Genomic DNA, 24,530 nt, shown 5'->3' on the forward strand with positions numbered 1-24,530 from the left:
CAGCCAACCTCCTTCAGGATGTCAAGCCAACCTCCTTCAGGCCAATTGTCCTTCTGCTGTCTTTTAACAACACCCCCCCCACACACAGGTGTTTGTTGAAGCAGTTATTTTGAATCATTGTCTGGCCTTCCTGCTTGTTTTTTCCTACAGCCAACTATTAAACTAAACCAACATTTCAGACATACATATTATATTCAATAATTATTACAGAGCTGCTTCAAATCCATCACATATGGTATATGGCTTTTAACTCTAAATTTCCTTGATTTTGAGGCTTAAACCAGATTCATTGGACCCAATTTTGCTTTGAAATATACGGACAACTCCAACTAACCTGATGGCGTGCAGCACCTACTACCTACCATAACTGGATAAATATTTGAAACAATTGCTACTTTTTGTTGTTTAATTCACTTTTAGATGTGTTAGCTGTAACAGTTTTATTAAAAACAGATAAAAAGGAAAATGAAACTGCATTTGATATGTATGAGAATAGATACAATAGACTGATTTCCACATTAGATATGGCTAGCCAGCATAATCTCCTTTTTAATAATGAGTATTTGTAATCTATAGAAGTCCATAAATATTCTCTAATCCACCAAACTATTTTTTGTTTTGTGTTCAGGTAAAAAGTCAGTCTAATAGATATGCTTGTACGTTGGTTCAAGACTGTGACTCTCTATGTATATCATATTACAACTTGGTACATTATTTTTTAGAGCTCTGTTATAAACTCGATTAACAGAGATAGTCTAAGATCCTTAATTATAGTAGATCTCTCTCATAACGGATATTTATATAAATTACAAACTTTGTAACATCATAAAAATTAAGTTTGCAGAGTTCATATTGGAGCCCAAGGCATGAAATCCACTCCACACACATAAAGCAATATGTATAAGCATGTATACAAGGATGCACATTTGAAATGGACCACCCATATGGACAAGCGCTTGAAGAAGAAGCATAAATGTATTTAAAATCTAAGCAGGTGGAGAACAATGTCTAAACTCAGAGTCAAAGTGAGGAGCTGCTGCATAATCCCATCTTCATATCCAGTGGCTTATTTTCCTGTTCATGGACTGAAAGAGCAGTCACAACCTTAGCACTGATTGCATGGGTGCCCTGAGTCTGCACAAATGTAGACCTGCAGCTTCTCCCTAAAATTATCTTGCATGCTGGCACCACCTACACTGGTGCAGAGCTACCAGTTCCCTGTGCAGCAGCTCAATCAGGTGACCCAGAGCACAGCCCATGTGTGGCAACTCTCCACATCAGGGATGAAAGCTGTCCCCAAACAGGGTATCTTCATGTCATATGTACACCCTGAGATAAAAATTTCTGTCAAGGATAAGCTAAATAATGTTTAGTGATCTTTCTTAAAAAAAAGTTTCTCATTTGAAATGCTATTTAAGCATTTCTTGAGGAAAAACAAAAACATTTGTTCTACAAAATGTGACAAAGATTGGTTATAATTTCTTTATTTTCTGTACTGAGCTATATTATTTTATGATAATGTGGTATGTGTGCACTGAAAACCTTGGACTTCGATCAGTTTAATAAAACAGAAATCTCACTAAAATATGCGGAGTTGGTACTGGGGATGTAAATACTGTTTAAAAAGTTAACTGTTTAAACTATTAAAATTATATCGTTTAACAGATTAACCAATTAAAGGGAGAAGGCTGCTGCTCCAACTGGGGGTTAATGGTTAGGGTGGGTTAACCGGTAAGACTGCTGCTTACCAGTTAACCGTTTAATGTTTTACATCCCTAGTAGGAACTGAGCCTGGGGAAGGCAGCAGGAAGATAGTGTCTCCAGGGAGGAAGCCCTTGAAATATAGCCCCATACCAGGGCTGAACAGGTTCAAAAACATAGACACATCCAACCAGAGGGGGTGCTCATGAGAAGAGGGTGCTGGCCCCATTACAGTGATGCTGTACAAAAATAAGTAAGTGTCAAAAATATCACACAGAGTAAAAACCCACACTTCTTCCCATATTTTTCATCTTTATATTAATTTCGTTAAAGCTTCTAAGACAAATCAGAAGACAGAACAAAGCACATTTTAATACATAAAATGAAATAGTATTGAATTATAGAAAAAGATGAGTCTCATGCTAGCCAACGGTTACCCATGATAGCTGATAAGAAGCAAAGTTCTGGAGGAGGCCAATAGCTCTTTTAAATCAATTGAAGGCTGTGAACTTGCCAAATCTACATATGGAAGCGTACATAGTGCAATTTAAGCACAGATATCCTTTCTCAGCTACCTCTGTGTTTTATATCTGGTGGTCCCTGCACCAAGAACAGCAATACAGCTGGGGCCCTGTATGGATTAGAGAAAGACTTGTAGTAGAAAAGGCCAGCTAACAACTGAAGAAAAAGGTATTAGATTTTCAGCATATATAATTATGTATACATAATGCATTTTATATAATAAAAATACATACATCAAAACTGAAAAATCCTTTAGTTTGTTGCATGACAACTACTTTCTACAGCTGTTTGGTCTACGTTTCTAAAAAAGTCCATTACAATTATTGATATATGCTAAAAGTCAGTAAAACAGCCTTAGGGCTTCCTTAAAATGTTAAAAGACGTTAACCTGAGTTTGTTTAAAGTTCAGAGGATGTGGGTATACAAAATATTATAAGCAGATTTGCAATTGTTGTTGGTACTTGTTCAGGAAACTTAACTATGGAATGCTAAGGGCATGTTACCGCAGATTCTCTCTCTGTGTATTTTTTTCAAAAGGAAAAACCAAAACTATTGATAAGAAATCTTCAAATCTGAATATCTATTTAAATTAAGTACAGAAACTGCAGAAGAAATATCAGAGAGAATCCAAGGTTGTGTCCCATCAAGTTTAAATTATTAAAAGCTAATGCCCACACCTCTTTGTTTTATTATACAAATACTGTGTGTATGTGTGAAATAATGCCACAAATCTCTTGCTGTCAGCTTTAAGTCACGTCTCTCTTTAACACACACCTTACCATCAACAGTAGAAGAATCCCACCACTAATTCTGAAAATGCTTCTAATTAAGAAGGTTGACAAAAAAAGAAAACCAAACAAACAGAATTTAGGGACTGATCTAGAACCATGGAATATCAGGGTTGGAAGGGACCTCAGGAGGTCATCTAGTCCAACCCCCTGCTCAAAGCAGGACCAATCCCCAATTTTTGCCCCAGATCCCTAAATGGCCCCCTCAAGGATTGAACTCACAACCCTGGGTTTAGCAGGCCAATGCTCAAACCACTGAGCTATCCCTCCCCACAAAAGGTGAAATTCTGTTACCATCCCTGGGTGGGCTCGAACCAGCATCCTTTCAGTTAACAGCCGAATGCGCTGACCCAGTGTGCCGCAAAGACACATGAAATCGCATTGAAATCAACTGAAAAATTCCCACTGACTTCAATGGAAGTTCGATCAGGCCTATATCAAAAGGCAGTTTTAACAAATTATGCACCGTGGCCCAAAGCTTCTCACTGCATCTCTGTGCAGAGAGGAGCCTGCATCCACAAAGTGAAGCATGGCATGGTATAGATTAGTGTTGCTTTTGTGGAATACAGCCCTTTCCCCCAAAACCTGCGTGTGTCCCAGTTCTGTGGATATTGAGGAGGCAGGCTGGTGGTTGACGCACGAACCAAGCTCCAGCAGATACAGTACTATCTACAGTAACTTTCAGTATTGCCACTCCACAGTTTGGAATCATCGTCTTGAATGGGAGTAGTTGAGGAGCCTTAGGCAAAGATTTATTTATTTGTTTAATTAATTTTTGGGTGGGGAGAAAGGTTGTTGGAAAAGGCCCATTAAATAGCTAATCAATATTCTCATCCACTCTAATGTTTGTGGTTATGACCTATCTTTTCTTCTCATTATACAACATTAATGTTCCATCACATACAATGATGGGGCATGAGGGGAAGGGAGAAGCAGTCAGTCAATTACTCAAAGTGAGACTCATCATTAGGCATTAAAATTAACTGCTTATTCCAGATTAGTAGTTTTAAACAGGAGTAAAGAAGTTTCGACTCAGCAGCTTTCTTTCCCCTCCAACATAAGTTCATAATTTTAAAAAAAGGACTGAATAAGTATTTAACAATAATGTGTTCATTTTTAGCGTTTTAAATTATAGTATCTGAACCACATCAAAAGTATTTCAAGAGTGAGACACGAGTCAAATTGTAATTTAAATATTTAAATTACAATATCCCTGTTAAGTTTAATTTTATAGTAAGAAAAATGCATTAACATTGTCAATTGTTATTATGACCTATTATAACAAAACATGCTCAAATACCTCAACTGCATGTTAAGATTATTCCTGAAATGAAGTCATTATATCCTATTTGAGCTCCATTACAATTTAACCTTACGATAAACATCTTCTTCAATAAGAATTCTTAAACATAAAGCTTAGAAACACTTGGCTTCTGAAGATAATTGTCCTTATAATAAGGCCAGAGCATCTTTGCAGTTCTGGTTGAGATTAATTAGGCAAAGCATTTAATTTCAATTTTATAAAAATAAATTATTTTCCTTTGATTCGGACTAAACCATAGGCCCCAATACCACAAAGCACTTAAGCTTATGCTTAACTTTAGGCACTTACTGAAAGGGGGTGAACTTAAGTAAAGCTCTTTAGCACATACTTACATGCTTGGCTGAATTAGAGCCATAATGAATTCAAATGTTAATATTTTAAATGCATGAAAAGAAACAGGCCCCAATACTGCAAAGGTTTACATTACATGCCTAATTTTATGCACTGCTAGTTATGTCATAGTTCAAGGCAACTACATCTGTACTTCCCCTCTATGGTCCACCAAGAGCACCCACTGTAGACTCCTAGTTCCTCAACCGTCACCTCCCTTGAGTGCACAACCACATCTCTCCCCTTCCTGAGTGATTTTTTCAGGCTGCACTGTTCTTGCTTATGCTGTGATATTCCCAGTCAGCCAGCATGTGATAAGATTATGTCATTGAAGTCACGGAAACCATGGTTTTCAGAGACCTTTGTGACATTTTCCACTTCAGCCCCGGGGCACTGGGGCTGGAGCTGTCAGACAGCAGGGGCTCGTAGCTCCCAGCCACTGTGGGCAGGCCCTGCAGCTCCAAACAGCTGAAGGCGGTGGGGGGGACCTCGGTGCTCTCAGCCACCATGGGCGGAAGGGAACCCTGGAGCCATAATTATTTCTCACTGTTATTTTTAGTGAAAGTCAGGGACAGGTCACTGGCTTCCGTGAATTTTTGTTTAGTGCCCGTGACTTGTCCATGCCTTTTACTAAAAATAACTGTGACAAAATCTTAGCCTTATTTATAAATAGTGTAATTGCCAGCAGTTACCACCCAGCTCTTTAGAAGCAAGCCCATTTACTCTTAAGGTGAAAGGACTGCAGAAAAAACCTATAGAACACAATAAAAAGGTTCTATGTGAGTGCTAAAAACTTACCAAGTGTCACCCATCAGCTTTACAAGCCCTCAACAGGTTGAAGTCCTTCCAATCCTTCCCAGGAAGGACTGAAACCCTACCTTGGGCAGAAGGTCATATCCATTCTAGATCAAAAAGCAGGCCGCGAGTCAGTTTAAACTCAGGCTACTTACCCAAAACATCCTTTCTTTTTCCGTTGGTCTCTGGATAATCCACTCTGAACCAGTATATGTGAGGTGGTGGTACCTCTCGGGAGGTATTTTTAAGGGAATACTCAGTGTGTAAAAATAAACAACTGTCTAAGTGTGCAGTTTTGCGGCTTTAGACAGTACCAAAAATAATAATAAATCAATAAGCTTATTTGAATCCAAAATACATAATCTTTTTATATAATACAAATTATTTTGTTGAAAAGATAATGTACTGGAGAGGACTCAGGAGACTTGAATTCCATTCTCAGCTCTGACACTGAACTGCTGCGTGATCTTGAGAAACTCACATGTTGCCTCTGTCTCTGTTTTACCTCCCAACCTTTGTCTATCAGGTGTAAATAGACTGTGAACCCTTTGAGGCAGGGACTATTTCTTACTATACGATGGTACAGTGTGTAGCAAAATCTCTACGGGGGCACTCTAGGCTCTACTGTAATACACAATAATATTTTGATTTTATTTTAGTAGTCAACAGTACAATTCTAAATAGACATTAATTTGTACAGTATTTACATTTGCTTATATGATATTAATCCAGCTGCAGCTGGTTGGTACATAGTATTAAAGAATTAGGAATAAAATTTTCAGAAGGGAAAGTCAGTGAGGATTTAGGATCCCAAGTCACTTAGGCCATTCTGAATTTTTTAACCTAAATATTAATTTAAAGGTCAAAAATATCTACAAACTGAAGACAATATTACTCTATTTTAGCCTATAAAATATATGGCTATACACGAAACCATAAATGTTTTATGATGTCTCTATTACAATTTCATACTTCAAAATATTCCACAAATAAAACATACTGTACAGTTTATATATTGTAAGCAGAGTCAAGATGAGCTCTACCCTGACATCTGGTGGCGGGTTGTGGAAAAGAACTTCAGGGGCTGATCTCATTTGCATAGGCACACCCACCCCGCCTAGATGGTCACTTTGGCTGCTGTAGGAGCCCCAGTTTCTCTCTTATTGGGGCAGGAAGAATAAACTGTTATTATTCTGATTATGTGAATCAAGGACAGTGGAACTGTACTTGGCCTTTTGTTATGATGGAGGGACTCACCATCAACTAAGCAGCACTCGCTAGGCAAGGGTCATGGGTTCCAAAACACAATGACTTGAGAGAGGCTAGGGATGGGTATTAATACTTGGTGATATGGGCCCTACATGCTAATTGTACCTTCTCCTCTCTCCACTGTGGAATATCAGAGCTAGTTTTGATTCTACTAGGAGTCTAGTCAGGCTGCTGAGCTGAATTCACTTTGGGCCAATGGTGCACCAACACTGAGGCTCCCCTACTTCAAACTGAAACCACTAAAGAGCTAAAATTACTAAGAGCTGAAATCACTGAGCATTGTGTTAAGCAGTGGGGGGCCTGAAGATATATTGCGGAGCAGTTTGTGGGATGGCTGGAGTGGCTCACGGGATGGCTGGCAGAGAAGAATAACTGGTGGAGTGAAGCATTTTGTGGGATGGCTGGAGCAGCTCATGGGATGGCGAGCAGCATGGCTGGCAGAGCAGAGCGGTTCGTGGGATAGCTGGTGGAGCAGAGTGGAGTGGAGCCCCTACGGAGAGGTGGAGCAGTCAGCTTTGGACCACGTAAGGTGCCCCTTAAACCTCCCCCCCATTTCCACCCAGGCTGGGAGGTAAAACTCTGCAGATAAACTTTTGAACTCTGGGGCTGCACTGACCAGAGACAGAGAATTTTGGGACTTTGGGTAACTTTGGGTTGCTGGACTCCAGAACCAAAGGGAAAGGACATGGCCCAATTTGCTTGGGGTGGGTTTTTGCTCATGGGTTGTGTTATGAACCCTCGTGGTGGTGTTTCCCCAACATAATGCCACATTGGTTTTCTCTGTTATTAAAAGGCTTTTGCTACACTCAGACTCTGTGCTTGCAAGAGGAGAAGTATTGCCTCTTAGAGGCGCCCAGCGGGGGTGGTATATATTTGTCCCACATCACTGGGTGGGGGCTCGAGCCGGTTTTGCATTGTGTTATTAGAATGGAACCCCTAGATACTGAACCCGGCCCTTGTTGCTGCCAACTCTGATGGGCAGAAGGGTTACGTTTTTTTTACGAAAAAGTGTAAGGAACATTGACATCTTGTTGATTACTACTCAGGCAAATAAAAAATGTTTTTGTGAGCGAAATTTCTGTGGTCATTAACAGTGCTGCATGCACACAAAATAACTAAACAAAGGAAAATATTTAAATTGAATTAATTGAATAAAAAAAAGGTTTGTGTTGAATCACAACAGACTGCTCATGTTTTCTCCTGGCTAGCAATGTCAACTTCTCAGTCTACAAGTGAATATCCTTTACAGAGGAAGTTGTGGGTGCTTTGTGCTGCTGCAACCTCCTCCATCTGGAAGGTTAAATTATGGGCCCTGCTCTGGCATCTTCTATTGGCTGCTCCAGTGAGGTATAGGTACCATAAAGGAGTCACAATGGCCTAGGGAAAATTCCCCTGGCCTAGCAGCAGATAGGGCTGATGCCTGCACCTCTGCACGTTCCTTTCCTCCATCTCTCCCCACTCCCCTCACAGTTTAGGCGCATGCCGAAGATGGGAGGAGCAGTGGCCATAACAGCTACAGCTATTCTGGTGCTCTAGCTTACACTGTAGGTCACACCAACATCCAAAGTTGGCAGAGGATAATAGTTTAAAGTCACCTTTCCACTGGCTGTAACTTCTGTTCTGTCTTTTCTGAAAAACATAACACTGAATCTATCCCAGACTTTCTGCCCCCAACAGAATTTTTAATTTTGTTTTATTTTTTTCTAATTTTTCAACAGCCTTTTAAAAATGCGTGTACCAGAACTGGACACAGTATTCCAGTATCAGTCTTACCAGTACATACCATACCATACCAGTACTTACCATACATAGAGGTAAAATCACTTCCCTGCTCCTACACACTACTCTGCTCTTCATACAACTTCACATTGGAAGTTCATGCTGAGTTGTTCATTATGACTCCTAAATCTTTTTCAGTCATGGCTTTCCAATATACTATTCCCCATTCTGTAGCACGAAGCACATTCAAAATGAGAAAGCAGGCAAACAGAATCCAATTTTATCTTATATGCAACATTCCTATTCTCTGTATCCTAAAATGTTGCCATTATTAGGCCACATTAAATGCTGATGTAGTTAATTAGAGGCCATAAAAGTCAGCATGCTCTGATACTTGGGCTAGTCTTTTTAAAAGATAACCATCATACCCAGGGTTCTAAGAAGTTGTTTTACACAGTGTCTGATTTCTTCCAAAGCCCAATGAGAATGTGAAATGAGTGGCTTTTCATCCTTGATCTGGATAGTGACACTTGTCTGGATTTAAGGATTGTAAATCAATAAGTATTTTCATTACAGTCTTGTCTTCTAATAAAGCTGCAGCCTTTTCCCAGAGAAAACAATGTGTATTCTTTTTATGTTCCTTATGTGCCATATTTTCTATAAAAACAAGATTTTTCAATATTTTCTTCCTAGCAACTCTAGATCCTACTAGACCTTTACGGAAATAATTCAAATAGGGCCCACTCCTGTTGTACATGGGGAGGGACAGCTCAGTGGTTTGAGCATTGGCCTGCTAAACCCAGGGTTGAAAGTTAAATGCCTGAGGGGGCCATTTAGGGACTGTGGCAAAAATTGGGGATTGATCCTGCTTTGAGCAGGGGGTTGGACTAGATGACCTCCTGAGGTCCCTTCTAACCCTGATATTCTATGATTCTATGTGGCACGGGTAGTTCCACACCACTTCAAAAGGTACACAGCCACCTAAAATTTCCTCTTTCCAAGGGAATGATGTTTTCTCTGTACCAGAGTATCTAGGAATGATTTCAGAAAGGCAGTTTGCATGCACCTATGGATTAAGAAGAAGAATACTTGCTTACCTACTTCCCAGAAGTATTGGTTTTTAAAATAATTTGGAAAGGAAAAATGCTACATACAGTGTGTGCTAAGTAATGTTCAAAAATATTATCTGAAAGTAAATACTACCGAATCATCTATGAGATGCAGACAACATGTAACAGATGAAGTTTGACCAGACATGGACAACTATCCCCTATACTTAGCAAGTATCTATAAAGAAAAGGAGTACTTGTGGCACCTTAGAGACTAACACATTTATTTGAGCATAAGCTTTCGTGAGCTAAAGCTCACTTCATCGGATGCATTTGGTAATGCATCCGATGAAGTGAGCTGTAGCTCACGAAAGCTTATGCTCAAATAAATGTGTTAGTCTCTAAGGTGCCACAAGTACTCCTTTTCTTTTTGCGGATACAAACTAACATGGCTGCTACTCTGAAACAAGTAACTATAGCAAACTATCAACAATTTTCTTTGTACAGTACACAGGTAGTGATAGGGTTTAACATTCGTTGGGGTTCTCTCCTAATAAGAGGAACTAGAAAGCCACCCAAACTTTTTTCAACAAGAAAAAAAGCACTGCTCTGTTCTGACACTGATAAATCTGAACAACAGGAAGAGTTAAAATAAATAGGATGTTGATTCCTCATTTAAACATCTACTATCAACTGCCACTAATTTCTTAGTTAACCTCTGGTTATTGTTCTTGATAATTACATATGCTGAAACTAAATGCCTATAATTGATATTTCATTTAATGAAGCATTTTGAAAGAATATCCTGAGAGAATGTAGACAATGAAGAACATATACCAGATGTTTAAGTTCCAGGAGTTCCAGGGGCAGGACTGGACCAGTAATAAAAAGTAAGAGTAATAAACTGTAATGTGTGCAGTTCAGTTTAAATATTAAACATTCACACATACGGGATGAAAACAAAATAGACAACAGAAATGTGAACATTTGACATTAAAATATGGTATTTTGAACACTTAAATATCTTTATAGATTCATGGGGTTAGATGTGTCCTTAAGGGTCTGCCAAACCTCTGCCAAGATTCAGGATTTGTCATGTCTAAGGCTACGTTTTAGTCACGGGTATTTTTAGTAAAAGTCGTGGACAGTTCACTGGCAGTAAACAAAAATTCACAGCCCATGACCTGTCCATGATTTTTACTAAAAATACCTGTGACTAGAACTTGGGTGTGGGGGGGTGCGGGTGCAGTCCCATGGTGCTATGGGTGCTGGACAGGACCCAGCTGGTGCTGCGGGGGGCGGGGTGGAGGACGGAGGACTGGGCCATGGAGCACAGCCCGGGACTCCCACTGGTGCTGGTGGGGGGAGGGTTGGCGAGGCTAACAGGTGCTCCCTATCCAGCTCCATGTCCCTGCAGCTCCAAGGCAGCAGAGGGGCACAAGCGCTGGCTGCTGCAGTTCCCGTTGGCCAGGAACCGCAGCCAATGGGAGCTGCGGGGGCAGAGCCTGTGGGAGGCAGGCAGCTTGCAGCACAAAGCCTTTCCTGGCCCCTCCGCTGCTGAGGAGCTGCAGGGCCATACCAGTGGGAGCCCCCCACCGCAAGGTAAGTGCCCCTCCCCACCCCACACCCTCAACCCCTACCCCCTGAGCCAGCACCAGCCACTGAGGTAATGGAAAGTCATGGAATCCGTGACCTCCATGACAGACTTGCAGCCTTAGTCATGTCTAAAACATGTCTAAAGCCTTAGTCATGCAAAAGAGATGGCTATTCAGCTATCTTTTGAAAACTTCCAGTGGAAGAACTTCCAAAACATCCCTACACTGTCTGTTTCATTGTCCTACTTTTCCTACAGTTAGGAAGTTTTTCCAGAGATTTAATCTAAATCTGCTATGCTGTCGTTTGAACACACTGCCTCTTGTCCTGCCCTCTGCGGCAAGAGAGAACAACTTTTCTCCATCTTTTTTATGGTAGTTTTTCCAGTATTTGAAGACTGCTAAAATGTCTCCCCTCAATCTCCTCTTTTCCAAACTAAACAGACCCAGTTCCTTCAGCCTTTCCTCGTATGGCTTGCATTTCAGCCCTTTGATCACCTTTGTTGCTCACCCTCTGGATCCTTTCCAGTTTCTCCATAACCTTGCTGGAGAAATTGGACACATTACTTCAGCTGAGGCTTAAATAGCACCGAGTAGGGCGGTACTATCACCTCCTGTGACTTGCATGCTATGCCTCTGTTAATGCAATCTAAAAATCACATTTGTTTTTGCAACAGCATCACATTCCTGACTCATGCTGAGGTTGTGATCCACCACAACTCCCACATCCTTCTTAGCAGTGCTACTGCCAAACCAGTTATTCCCCATTCTGTATTTGTGCATTTGGTTTTTCATCCTTAAATGCAGCACCTTACATTTGTCTTTGTTGAATTTCATTTTGTTGCCTATAGTCCATTTTTCAAATTTATCAAGATTCCTTTGAATATTAGTTCTATTCTCCAAATTGCTGGCAACCCCCCCACCCCCAAACTTCATGTCATCTGCAAATTTGATCAGTATGCTCTCTATTCCTATACCTAAATAAAGATCGATAAAGATGTTAAACACCACCAAACCCAGAACAGATCTCTGTGGAAACCCACTTGATACCTCCCTCCAATCTGACATCATACCACTAATAGTTACTCTTTATTTGCAGTTGTTTAACCAATTATGTATCCACTTAATGGTAGTTCCACCAAGCCCAGATTCTCCATCTTTCAATGTCAGAATGTCATGTTGGACTGTGTCAAAAGACTTGCTGAAGTCCAGGTATATTATATCCAGCACATTCCCTCTATCCACCAAACCAGCTGCCCTGTCAAATAAGGAAATCAAGCTGGTTTGGCATGATTTGTTCTTGGTAAATCTAAACTGGCTGCTAGTGATTTCCCCTTCATTCTCCAGGTATTCACAAACTGAATGTTTTATACACTGCTCTAGTAGCTTCCCAGACAGCAGCACCGGAACTGGACGGCGGGGGTGGGGGGTCAAGGGGCCATCGCCCTCCCACTTTTTGAAAGTGGACAGGCCTGGCCCATCCACTTTTTGCCACAGCAGACCCCGATGCCTCCCCCTCCTCCCCCAGTTCCCTGTCCAGGGCAGATAGAGGTGGAGGGTCTGCACCAGCTGCCCACAGCTGCCCAGTGGCTCTTACCTGGCCATGGTAAGAGCCACGCGGGCAGCTGTGGAGAACCTGGGTCCCTCCACCTTCCCTGGGCAGGGAGGTTGGGAGGCATGGACACGGGTAGAGGGCTTGGCCAGGGCCTCGGGGGAAGAGGAGTCACAGGGCCTCTGGGCCCCCAAACTTTTGAGGAGGCTCTGCCACTCTTGTTTCCATGTATCCAAATCAGGCTGACTAGCCTATAGTTCCCCAGCTCCTCCTTTCCCCTTTAAAGATGGGCACTGCTTTAGCTCTTCTCCAGTCTTCCAGGAATTCTCCGGTTATCCATAAGTGTGCAAGTGTTATTGCCCAGTGGCTCTGAGTGGCTAATTCCTTCAGGACCCTTGGGTGAATACCATCAGGGCCACTGATTTCAATTCATTCAAATTGGTGAGAAGATCTCTAACATGTTCTTTACTTACACTGCAGTGCAGATTCCACAAGCAATTAAGAGGAACACAGTCAATGTCTGAAGGTCAAAATTCAATCTATCTTAAAATTCTTATAATCCAATGGGGAAAGTTTCCTGGATCCTTTTAAAAATATTTTTATTTTTTAAAATATCTGCAATTCCATCATCATAAAATTAGGTATTAAATCCATAGACAGTTTTTTAGAACCAATAAAATTTATTGGACCAACGAGAAGAGAAGATGGCCCAATATGTTATGACTCTCTACTTGCTCTGAAATGGAAATTAACTAAGAAATGTTACTCTTAGAGATTTGATGAGTTTGTGGTAACTGACTTCCCTCACAGAATCAGAAGACAGACCTTGTCGGTTTTTTGCAAATAATTTTTTACTGCAGGGACAACTAGCAAATTGAGCACAGGACTAGCAGTCAGAAGACTTAGTTTCAAATCACAGGTCTACAACTTAATGTGTCATCTTGGGCAAGTTAAATGTAACATAAATGAGATCAGTTAACGTTTTGAAGTTTTAAAATGAATATAAAAACTGAAAGACAGACATGCAACATTGGATGCTCTTGACTAAGTTATTATGGGGATTTAAATGAGGTAGGGCAGGCATTCTATGCAAAAAGGTCTCCCTCTCTCAATGAAAAGAGTGGAGCTGTTGATATAAAAAAAAGACAAAGGGAGCGTCAAGACTGGCATCACTGCTGGGGCAAACGGATTAGGAACTTTATCCAAGAAGGCCTCCATCCTGTAAAGAATTAAGCATGTGCATAATGTTACATATAACAGTAATTCCATTGAAGTCTATGGGACTAGTCATGTTTGTAAAATTATGCTCATGCTACAGTCTTTGCAGGATCATGGCACAAAGGACTAGAAAATGGTCTCAATGCCTATGGGGGAATGAGAGGCAGGAGATGAAGCTGACACCCAAGTTATGAGCTTCGATGACAGAAAGGATGATGTATTGTTATCAACTCTTCTGCTAGTACACATACAAGGATGTTTTCTAAAGGTAAGGTAACTCTATATATGCTAAAATGATTAAACAAGAACAGCCACATTAATTTCAGGCAATGTCAGTTCAATCTTCCATCCATCCAAAGCAGTTGAATACCCATGGGATATGAATAGGAAGGTAGCCAAATTCATAGATGGCACAGAGGGGCTTGTAATTTCTCCGCCGGGGAGTCTACTTGTCAGACTTGGGAGCAGATATGTTTTTGGCCAATATGAAAGAAGCCATCAGTAGATGTCTGGAACCTGGCTCAGTAATAGGGAGAGGCAGTCAAGCTAATTGCTGGTGCCTCCTTGGGGTAGATGTCTGGTGTAGGTACTCTGTAAGGAAGGGATACAATGGTCAGACAAAATGGACTTGTAAAGGATTTAAAGGAAGTATTCTCTAAAGGAGTGGAAATGGGGGTGTGGGGACAGATTCCAGGCTCCTGTGTCTGGTACATCAGGAAATCAACCCACTCTCCTTTACTTTTATTCAAGGAGAGGGGTAGCGAGGTCCCAGCAGTGGGTTGGCTGGGGACCAGGATGGGTAAAGGGGAAAGGCTGAGAGCAGGCTTTCCCCCACCCTGGTATATACTGAAATGCTTATGAAATTATCTGCACTGTACACTTGTATCTGCCAGGTACTCCCAGACATTTAGGAATAAAGTTGTGACGTTTAATTATATCTTATCCTGTGACTCCTATCCTCCTTCCAGCATAGCCGGACAAGAGATAAACTGATTTCCTGTCCTGTCACTTGCTTTCTCCTCACTCTTTTCCATCTCCTCCCTCAGCTATTGTCTTATTTATAACTCATCACTAAGTAACGGGGCTGTTACTTCATGCAGGACTGTAACATCTAACTTCTCATCCTTGGTCTGAGGACACAGGCACATTTTTTATGTTTAGCACAGTCTTTTCAGCAATGTTTAGTTCAGCAGTGGTGACAAGGATGATGTGGGTGGTGAATGCAACTGAACACAGTTGAAGTTGCATGCTTGCATGCTATGCCTCTGTTAATGCAATCTAAAACAGCTGAAGTAAAATATATAATAGTACATTTTAAAAACCCACTAAATTAAAGTTGCAAAGTCAGGTACTTGTAATTTAGGATATGTCCAAACAGCCTGGGAGCAGAACATCTCCTGAATGAAGCAGGGTCTTGTGGAAAACTTAGCACATGATCATGTGTTTGGAGGCTATCATAATACATACATACAAACAAGGGAGCTGAATTAAGGTTTGACTTAGATTTTAGCAATTAAATTACCTGAAGATTCCATTTACAATAAACATGCTCCAGGCTGGGACTGAGCAAGACTTTCTTGGCAATTGCATCTCTAGGATACTGCAGGATATATCAGATCTGGACATCTAAACTGAGAGCAGGGAGACTGCCTCTCCTGTGCTCTCAGTGAACCTGCTGCTGGGTAGCATGGAGGGGCAAGCTGCCAGAATCAAATACAGAGGGGGCAAAAGCCAGACCTGTGGGGCTCAGAGGATGAATAGATTGGAACAAGGAGCATGATAAGGGGATAGTATGGCATAAATTGGGACTGAGGAGAGGAGAGGGAAACTGGAATACTGGGAATAGAGATGGAGGTGGAGAGTAGGAGCCAAAGGAAGTTGGACTGGCTATGTAAGGAGGCTGGAACTGGGAGTTGGGGGGCAACGAGGGGAGAGGGACTGAGCTCAGATGAAGAGCTGGAGGAAACTGAGATTGGTGGGGAAGGAGACTAGGACTGAGAATCAGTGAGGTGGGGAAAGAAAGATGAGGGGTGGGGAGAGAGACAGATCAGATGAAGAGAGAGGGCGTGGGGGGAGAACTGGAACTGGCTGGGCAGACAAGAAGCTGGGGGAGTGGACAGTGAGATTGAACAAGGGCCCTGTGGTGGGAGATTGGGAGCCAGTGAGAATGGGGAATGTGGGTAGGGGAGTCAACTAGAGGCCAGGGTGGAGACAGACAAATATGATGAGGAGCTGGAAGGGGAGGAAACTCGTACTGGGAATCCAGAGTGGTTAAAGTAGGACTGGCTGGGCAAGGAGAATGGGACTGGGATGAAAAGTCACAAGAGCAGAGACTGGGTCTGGCTAAATGAGGATATTGGGTCTGGAATGAAAAAAGTGAGGAGAAGAGACAGGACTGGGACAAATTGTAGTCGACAGGGTAGAAGGAGTCATACTTAGAGGGAATGTGTACAACTGTCTGTGCCCACTAGAGCCTGGAATTCAACCTAAGATCCCAGAGTCTCACCATTCTTCTGCTATTAGCAAATATCTGTGAAACCCACTGGCAAAGTGTGTATCTCATCCCCTTCTACTGGTCCACACAGAGGATGACAACCTACTATTGTTATCAGTTACTCTGTCAGCTCAAGTGGCAAATATCAGTGTGGTGGATCTAAATATTCCAACCCTGCTACTGACCCACTTGGGTGTCAATATGCCACCACATGATAGAAATACTGTTTCAGTCTGCTTTTATAAAAATTCTGAAAATTACACACTAAAAGCCCTATGTTAAAAGAGGGATCAGGAACAAAGCAAAGTTCACAGACATGGTCATAATGAGCACTCAACAGCATCAACAGATGAGGATGAGGCTAATGTTATTCCATATGATCAGATATATATGTATACCAGATAGCATTACTGATATTAGAATTAGAATTTTTGCTTAAATTTGAAATAAATTCTAAGTTCAGACTTATGGGAAGAGAGGCCAAAATAAACCATATAAATCCAAATGAAAGTCATCAGACAAACTAAAAACAGTGAATAAAAATAAGCAACCTCTCACAAACGTCCAAAATAGCACAAGCAGAATACAGAGAAATGCCTTAGATCATCATCAACAGCAACTATTTTGAATTCTAATTTACCTGAAAGAATTGCTCCACAGAAGAATGACCCCACAGCATGAAAATGTAGACTATCACTTTTTGTTGTTGGACAATCAAATCTGAGGTCATAGCTACATACAGACAATTTCCACCCCAACCTTCTAGGCCTGTCAGGACATGTCTAATCCACAGCATGCTTCCACTCAGCCCCCAAATCCTTCATAAGACCCTCTTGGTAAGCACTCCATTGTATCAGACTCTGCAAAGATTACAGGGTCGGTGTAGTCAATGAGTTACCTTCCCTGTGGGCTGCTCCCTTTCAGGCACTATAGATACTGATCAAGTTCTGGTCTGCACTAAAAAGTTAGATTGAGCCAGTGCAGGCAGTGTTAGATCAACGGAAGAATTTTTCTGTCAACCTAGCTACCACCTCTTGGGGAGGTGGATTACTTATCCTGACCCCTCCTGTCAGTGTAGGTAGTGAATACACTGAAGTGCTACAGTGGTGAGCTTCAATGCTTCAGCTGTGCTGCTGTAAGCATTTTAAGTGAAGACAAACTCCAAGCATTAATGTTGCTCCAAGAAAATTAGCTTACCAGAAATCTCCTCTGCAGCTGCTATTGTGGAGGACAGAGAGGTACAGGCATCTGATGCACTGTACTGCCAGGGAGAAAGGGAAGGTAGCTGTATGTGGTGGAGGTATTCTCAGACCAGAAACTGGTTTAATAAACACCAGCACGAGCAATTAGTTTAATACGGAAAAATCTGCCCTATTCATCCTGATGGTGGAATGCTGAGGAAAAAACCTCAACCTTTGCATGTTGAAACTTATGGACCTTCTTCATGCATACACAAGGTATTTTTGTGCAAGGGAGAACTTAGCCCTTGGAACCACATCATCCATATGAAAGGAGGACACAACATGGTTCATAGATCTGAACAGTATTTAGGGGATTCTCAAGCTACTGAATTCACTTAATTGAGAACAAGCTTAATTCAAACAGCATGAATAGAGATGAAAATAAGAAGTAACCAATAATTAGATCACATCCATTTTAGAATTCTTTTCATGCACCAGTACTCTTACATAAAACACTTTTTGGCCAATTACCTCCCATCCCATATGTTAAAATAATTAGCAACAATTGTTCAAAGGAAGGGCATAGTAATTGTCAATTTATTTTTAGGTGTTTACAAACTATGCATGGATTTTGTTATAGTAATTATCCTTGTTTAATAAAAGGAAGTCATTAAACAATCACACACATACAGTAATATTCACTACAAAGAAAGCCAACATGATGCTTAATAAATTACCATGAATCACTCCTGGAAGCAGGATGCCTGATTAGCTAAACCAATGGTATGATCTAGCATGGCAGTTACTAGGATCCTGTGATTTATTAACACCAAATTTTATCCATATATAAGAGGACAAAGGGCAAAGTATAAAGAGAACGGCCCATTATACTGAAATAGGAAGTAAGTATATATTTATATGCAAGCCTTCTTTCTCTCCCCCCATCTCTACTTTTATCCATTGTAGCACTTTGCAGAGGCCATAAACAATGATAATTCCCAAGGAATATTTGATTTCATTTCTTTGGAGACTACAAAGACTTATATTATTCAACAAGCAACCCCTATTTTCTCAATAAGGCCTATGTATACATATTAAATAGGAGTGAGAGAATAGAGAAAATTCTATTGGCAAGAACCCAAAGATTCCCAAACACAACATAATCTTAGTAAGAGCTTGCCTGCACATGGAAATTTACTGACATACTTATTTCACTATAGTTATACTAGTGTAGACCAGCAGGTATACTAGAAAAAATCCACACACCCGAGCAGTATAATTAAGCCGACCTAAGTCCCTGTGTAGACAGCACTAGGTCATCGGAAGAATTCTTCCAACAACCTAGTTACCATTCTTCAAGGAGGTGGATTACCTACACTGACAGGAGAATCCCTCTCACTGGAGTAGGCAACGTCTACACTGTAGTGTTTTAAATGTATAAAAGCCCAAAGTCCCCACTCTAATTCCAGAATAAGTGTCCTTTTCCAGTTTAGTTTATACCATTTTCAAAGTGACGCAAGCTAAACTAGACAAAGCCACACTTATGCTGGAATAAGGGTGTCCACATGGGGAATTATGCCAGTATAACTATGGAAGTATAATTATGTTGGTAAATTTCCATATGCAGACAGCCCCTAAGTAAAACTGGCTGAAATGCAGTTTTCTCTGGTTGAGTTTGTTCTTCCCAGACACAGTTAAGCCACCACAAGGGCCAACAATCTGATCTTAATATTATCCAAAAAGTAGACTACAATTTCTCACAGTGTAAAACATTCAACTCTGTCACTTGATTAATGGAGACAACCAGGATGCTTATCCACTACAAGTCTGTGCTGCCACTGGGGTGGTTCTGCTAATAGGAATGCTTTCAATTTCAGAATGGCTGGAGTGGGCCATCACAAAATTTGGATTTTTAAAAGGATTTGGCATGTTACTAGCTCTGGCTAAAAGTAAGGGGTTTAAAATCAACTTTGGCAAGTTAATGATTATAAAAATGTTAGTTTGTTATTTTTCTCTCCTTCAAAGATTCCTGTACAGCACTCAACCATTGGCTTTAGAATTTCTGCCATAAGATCAGCCATCAAATCAACATGATAATAAGACTTCATTTCCACATACTAAATTCCTCAGCACTGTATCGTAATTTATAAATTGAGAAACGGAAATCCCCAATCAAATTATACGAGACAGTTAATGAACACACCTTACTATGCATCACCATTAAAGTATTTTTCATAGCTCCCTTATGAGGCAGTTAAGTTAAAAAATGTGAACAGATTTTCTAAAAGCATGATAAATCTTTGCATGAGCAACTGCTGAATGAATAGCATGAGATTTTATCAGCAATGTATGTATACAATAAAAATTAGAAATAAAATGGCAGTTGCGGGGAATTAATTGGAGACATGTTGTTCACAGAAAAAATGTTTGGCTCCAAAGTCCTTGTTCTGTGTACAATTTACACAACTCTAATACAGAAAATTCTACACAGTGGCACAAATAAATACATTGCCACAAAGACTGAGTTAAAACAAAACCAATTTTTTTTTTGTTGATCTGAAGAAAATATGGGATACTATACCTTGTGTGAATAAGATTACTACTGAGCTGTAGCTCACGAAAGCTTATGCTCTAATAAATTTGTTAGTCTCTAAGGTGCCACAAGTACTCCTTTTCTTTTTAAGATTACTACTGTATCATGTTAAGTTTATTACACACAGAGTATAGATCTTTTCAGTGTAAAAGGAACATGACTGGTTCAAAACCAGCAAAGCCAAGCCGAAGCTCCGTTTGCTTCAGTATCTGTACTATACAGTAGCAGCTATGGTGGATAAAAACAAAAGCAAAAGCAAAAGCAACAAACAGGTACATTTTTTTAACCTGGCAATTGTTTTCTGCTATGTGGCCAGAGCAGTTCAGACCTTTGGGTAGGTACCTCCCTGGTTGTCACCCAAGTAGGAAGCTTCCAATCACATCTCTTATCACTCACTCACTCCTGCTTGTTGTCTCTCCAGCAGTTTACTTCCAAAGCTAAAGATCCTATCCTGCTCTTCCTATGACACTACCCTCTCTACCCAAGTCTTGAGCCCAATGACTGTCTGTACTGCTCTGCCCATGTTCAAGAAACAGCTGCTACTAATCTACAGAAAAAACAGCAGAAACGAGTGCCTAAGTCACATCCAGAAAGAAACACGCCTAGTGTCCACATGGATCTGACCACAATGCAGCAATATTTTTATACTTGGTTAATTAAAATTCACAGGATGAAAGTAAAGCAACGAACAGAACAAAACACATACATCTCTCATGTATTTTACTCTTCCAATTTGCTTTTCATGTGACAAGTTTGAATGATACAACCTGACAGGAATTTACATTAAACTCCCAGAAACTATATCACAAACCTTGAAACAATTAGTTTTGTTTTCTAAATGCTGAAAATTATTTCTGTACCTGCATTATAGATAGGAACTGCATAGAGATGAAAAAAAGAACATGAACCGTTGGAACAATTTTATTAATCTTGGAAGCCACACTGGGACTAGACAAGATCAGGCATATTCAATTTAAACAGTTTTAACTAAAACCACTGGCCATGAAAAAATCCATTTTACGGTGGCTTTATCGTGTTTGACAAATGGATCAAAGCTCCCTCCTGTTGTTATTTTTAAAAGAAAAACCTTGCCTAAAAACATGAAATATCCTGCTGGTGTCATTGTACATGCAAACAAAAAGGGATGGATGAATGAAAGTGGGACTATTGAATGGCTGGAAAAAGTGTGGAATAAGAGACCAGGAACACTTTTCAAGAAACCTGCTACGCTCGTCTGGGACATGTTCAGGGCACACAAGATGGATGAGGTGAAAAAAAATGGCCAAAAATATGAAAACTACTTTGGCTGTAATACCTGGAGGCTTAACTTCAGTGGCGCCACTTCCCGTAGCTCCCATTGGCTGGGAACATCAAACCGCGGCCACTGGGAGCTGAGGAGCTCCGTGCCTGTGAACACTCCAGGTAAACAAAATGTCCCGACCCACCAGCAGCTTACCCGGATGGGCCGGGAGCCGAAGTTTGCCAACCCCTGAAATATAGGGTCAGCTTATGAAAGGGTCATACAGTTTTTACTATTTTTACCTATCCATCTTGGGAGGGTTGGCTTATAAACGAACGGGCAAATGAATGAGTATATACGGTAATTTTGACTCTTAAAAAGTCACAATAAATATTAAATATATGGGTCATAGTTCATGACTCTCAGAAAATAACAGGATTCATAAAAATATCTCATTTTGTACAGATGCCAGACAGAAAAACTTGATGAGCATGAAGGCTTAGTAATCATACCCTCAGATGTGCCTCTGAAAGAACAGCATTCATATGTATTCTAAGGAAGTAATAAGAGCCATCCAGTCATGAAATTATGCTCTCTAAGTAATCACAGGTCTAAAACAGTATTCCAACTTTTAAATAAAACATGGGGCATTTTTTAAAGAATAAAGGATGTAATATGCTAAAATGAATATTTGAAAGGACTGTAATGAAGTAATCAGGGTGCTGACTTAACCTAGTCATAAATGCAGTCTGACATTATGATTAATTGTTTTATATTTGGGTATTAATCCCACTCACCATTTCACTCTGTGGCCTGTCAAACTGATCTGGTCAACTTCTCTCTCAGCGAACTGCAATAATCTTGAAAGGATGATCATTTTGATAATTTCTAAATATATTTTGAAAAGTATAGTTCATGAACATCATTCCTGTTGCCCAAATAAAGTACTTCAGGGCTTGAAACAAATACCAGACACCAACTAGGGAAGGTACTAAACCAATTCTCTAAAGGTTTATATGAAAAATACGGAAAAAGAAAAGGAGTACTTGTGGCACCTTAGAGACTAACAAATTTATTAGAGCATAAGCTTTCGTGAGCTACAGCTCACTTCATCGGATGCATCTGATGAAGTGAGCTGTAGCTCACGAAAGCTTATGCTCTAATAAATTTGTTAGTCTCTAAGGTGCCACAAGTACTCCTTTTCTTTTTGCGAATACAGACTAACACGGCTGCTACTCTGAAACATGAAAAATACGGATCTTCTTTCTGCAATCAGAGTTTAGGATAAGAGCAGTGATCTGATGAGAAATACACTCATTGTCATAACCCATGTCCTCTGGCATTTCTAATAGGTTGCTTTCCTTCATACCCAAGGACACCACCTTTTGTGCTATTACTAATATTGTCCAATCAATGTGGGACTCTCTTTCCACGCCTTACCTCCTGGCTCCTGTAAGAGATAGCTTCTCTCTTCCTTCCCTTCCTAGGAATGGCCCAACCTCCACAAATTCCTTTCTAATGTGAGCGAGGGGACTCCTCTCTCCCTCCTCCCACCCTGTTCCTGTTGCGGAGAAGCTGTTGTGAGGGTCAGGGGAATACTCTCTTATCATCGTACTACTCTGCCCTAGATGCTTGGAAAAAGAAAGGCATCTACTATTTCACTCTACCCCTTTCCCTCCTTTCACCTGTTTTTTAGGTCCTCCTCTCTTCTGGATCATGAGTGCCTTTATTGCTGGTCAAATCAGCCGCAGAGTGAAACCGACAAGATTCTTATTAGTTGTAATAAAGACCCCGATCATTTCCATGGCTGCTGATCAGAAAGATACAGATTGCTGTTGCTAGTTGGTGCATAGGGAAAGCAAAGCCATGATCCCATCTCTCAATCCACCTCTTCCCATCTACTTTTTGACACCACCGGTGTCCCCAAAAAGTGCTAGGAAGGAGCAAGGCCTACATTCCCAGGCCACTCAGCAGTGGCCTGGGGGTGGGGGGAGGATATTTAGAAATTGCTTATCCCTCCCATGCCCATTCAAGGGCAGCTACAACTCTTCATGTTACTTTAAAATAAACAAAGATTTGGTTGCACAGTAAGCAGATACAAGATGAGTGCTCCAGCACACACACAACCTTCTCATGGATAAATTAAGAAATTACAATTCTCTTCAGATAGCTTTTACAAAAACTCTGCTTCCATAAACTTATTTCTTCTTTAAAACGCTCCTGTCAAAAGGATTTTCTTCCTAGGCTTGGGTTTTTGTTTCTGTTTTTTTTCCAAATCATGAATATTAAAATATTAAAAGGATATATTTAATATAAAAGTAATAGAATAATACTGCAAATGAACATCTAAACCATGAAGCATCTAAAGAACTCCTGCCATCTAAGATCCTTCACTGGAGGGACAGCCCTGATTCATTCCATGTCATTGGAAGCCATAGAGAGGATGACGAAAGTGAACATCAACCTTTAATGGGGCTTTTTAAGTTGCCATATGAAAGAAGAAGACTGCAAATGAAAATCTACAATGACTATAAACTAATACCTTTCTACAAAGTGAAGTAGAAATCTTATCAAGTAGTTCAAAATGAGACGTGATGTGAACAATCATGTTCAAGTTACAGTGGTATATTGATTGAAATTGGCTCTTGTATGAAAAATTTGCCTTTTCTGGGAAATGACTGTAGGCTTTGTGGTAATTTAAAAACATACACTCTTAGGCATAGTCTACACGAACAGAGCTGCGTTGCATCAACCTATGTTGACCTAATTATATCAGTGTCTACACTACAGCTTGCTCCCACTGACATAAGTGCCCTATTACACTGACATAACTCCATCTCCACAAGAGGCATAGGGCTTGTGTCGGTGTAGTTAGGGCGACACAGTGTCCGTATAGACACTGCATTACTTACATCGGCTGTTGGCTGTCATTCTTGTCAATTTCACAGCTCCAGAATTGACAAGAAAGCTTGGTGTCACCCGGGGGCTGGGCTCCAGCTAGAGCCCAGCTGCCTCCAGGCTCCCTGCTGGGCTACTGCCCAGGCTCCCCACTCCCAGCTGGGCTATGCTGACCAGGCTTTCCACTCCCCGCTCTGAGCCAGACTGTCCCCAGGTCCCAGATCCCCGCGGAGCTGCTGCTCAGGCTCCCTACTCCCTGCTGGGG

General features: G+C 40.8%; 1 protein-coding gene and 1 long non-coding RNA gene across 5 annotated transcripts in view; both read right to left on the reverse strand.

Annotated features, from left to right (window-relative positions):
• VEGFC (vascular endothelial growth factor C) overlaps positions 1–24,530 on the reverse strand; it is a 137,199-nt gene that overhangs the window by 92,858 nt on the left and 19,811 nt on the right. The window lies entirely within an intron of this gene.
• Positions 13,471–20,133, reverse strand: LOC122459941. The gene is made up of 2 exons (XR_006280929.1): positions 16,994–20,133; positions 13,471–14,450 (listed from the first exon to the last, which is right to left on the reverse strand). It is a non-coding gene; the product is annotated as an uncharacterized LOC122459941 (long non-coding RNA).

Source organism: Dermochelys coriacea, chromosome 4 (genome assembly GCF_009764565.3).
Source record: "Dermochelys coriacea isolate rDerCor1 chromosome 4, rDerCor1.pri.v4, whole genome shotgun sequence".
NCBI classification, from domain to species: Eukaryota; Metazoa; Chordata; order Testudines; family Dermochelyidae; genus Dermochelys; species Dermochelys coriacea.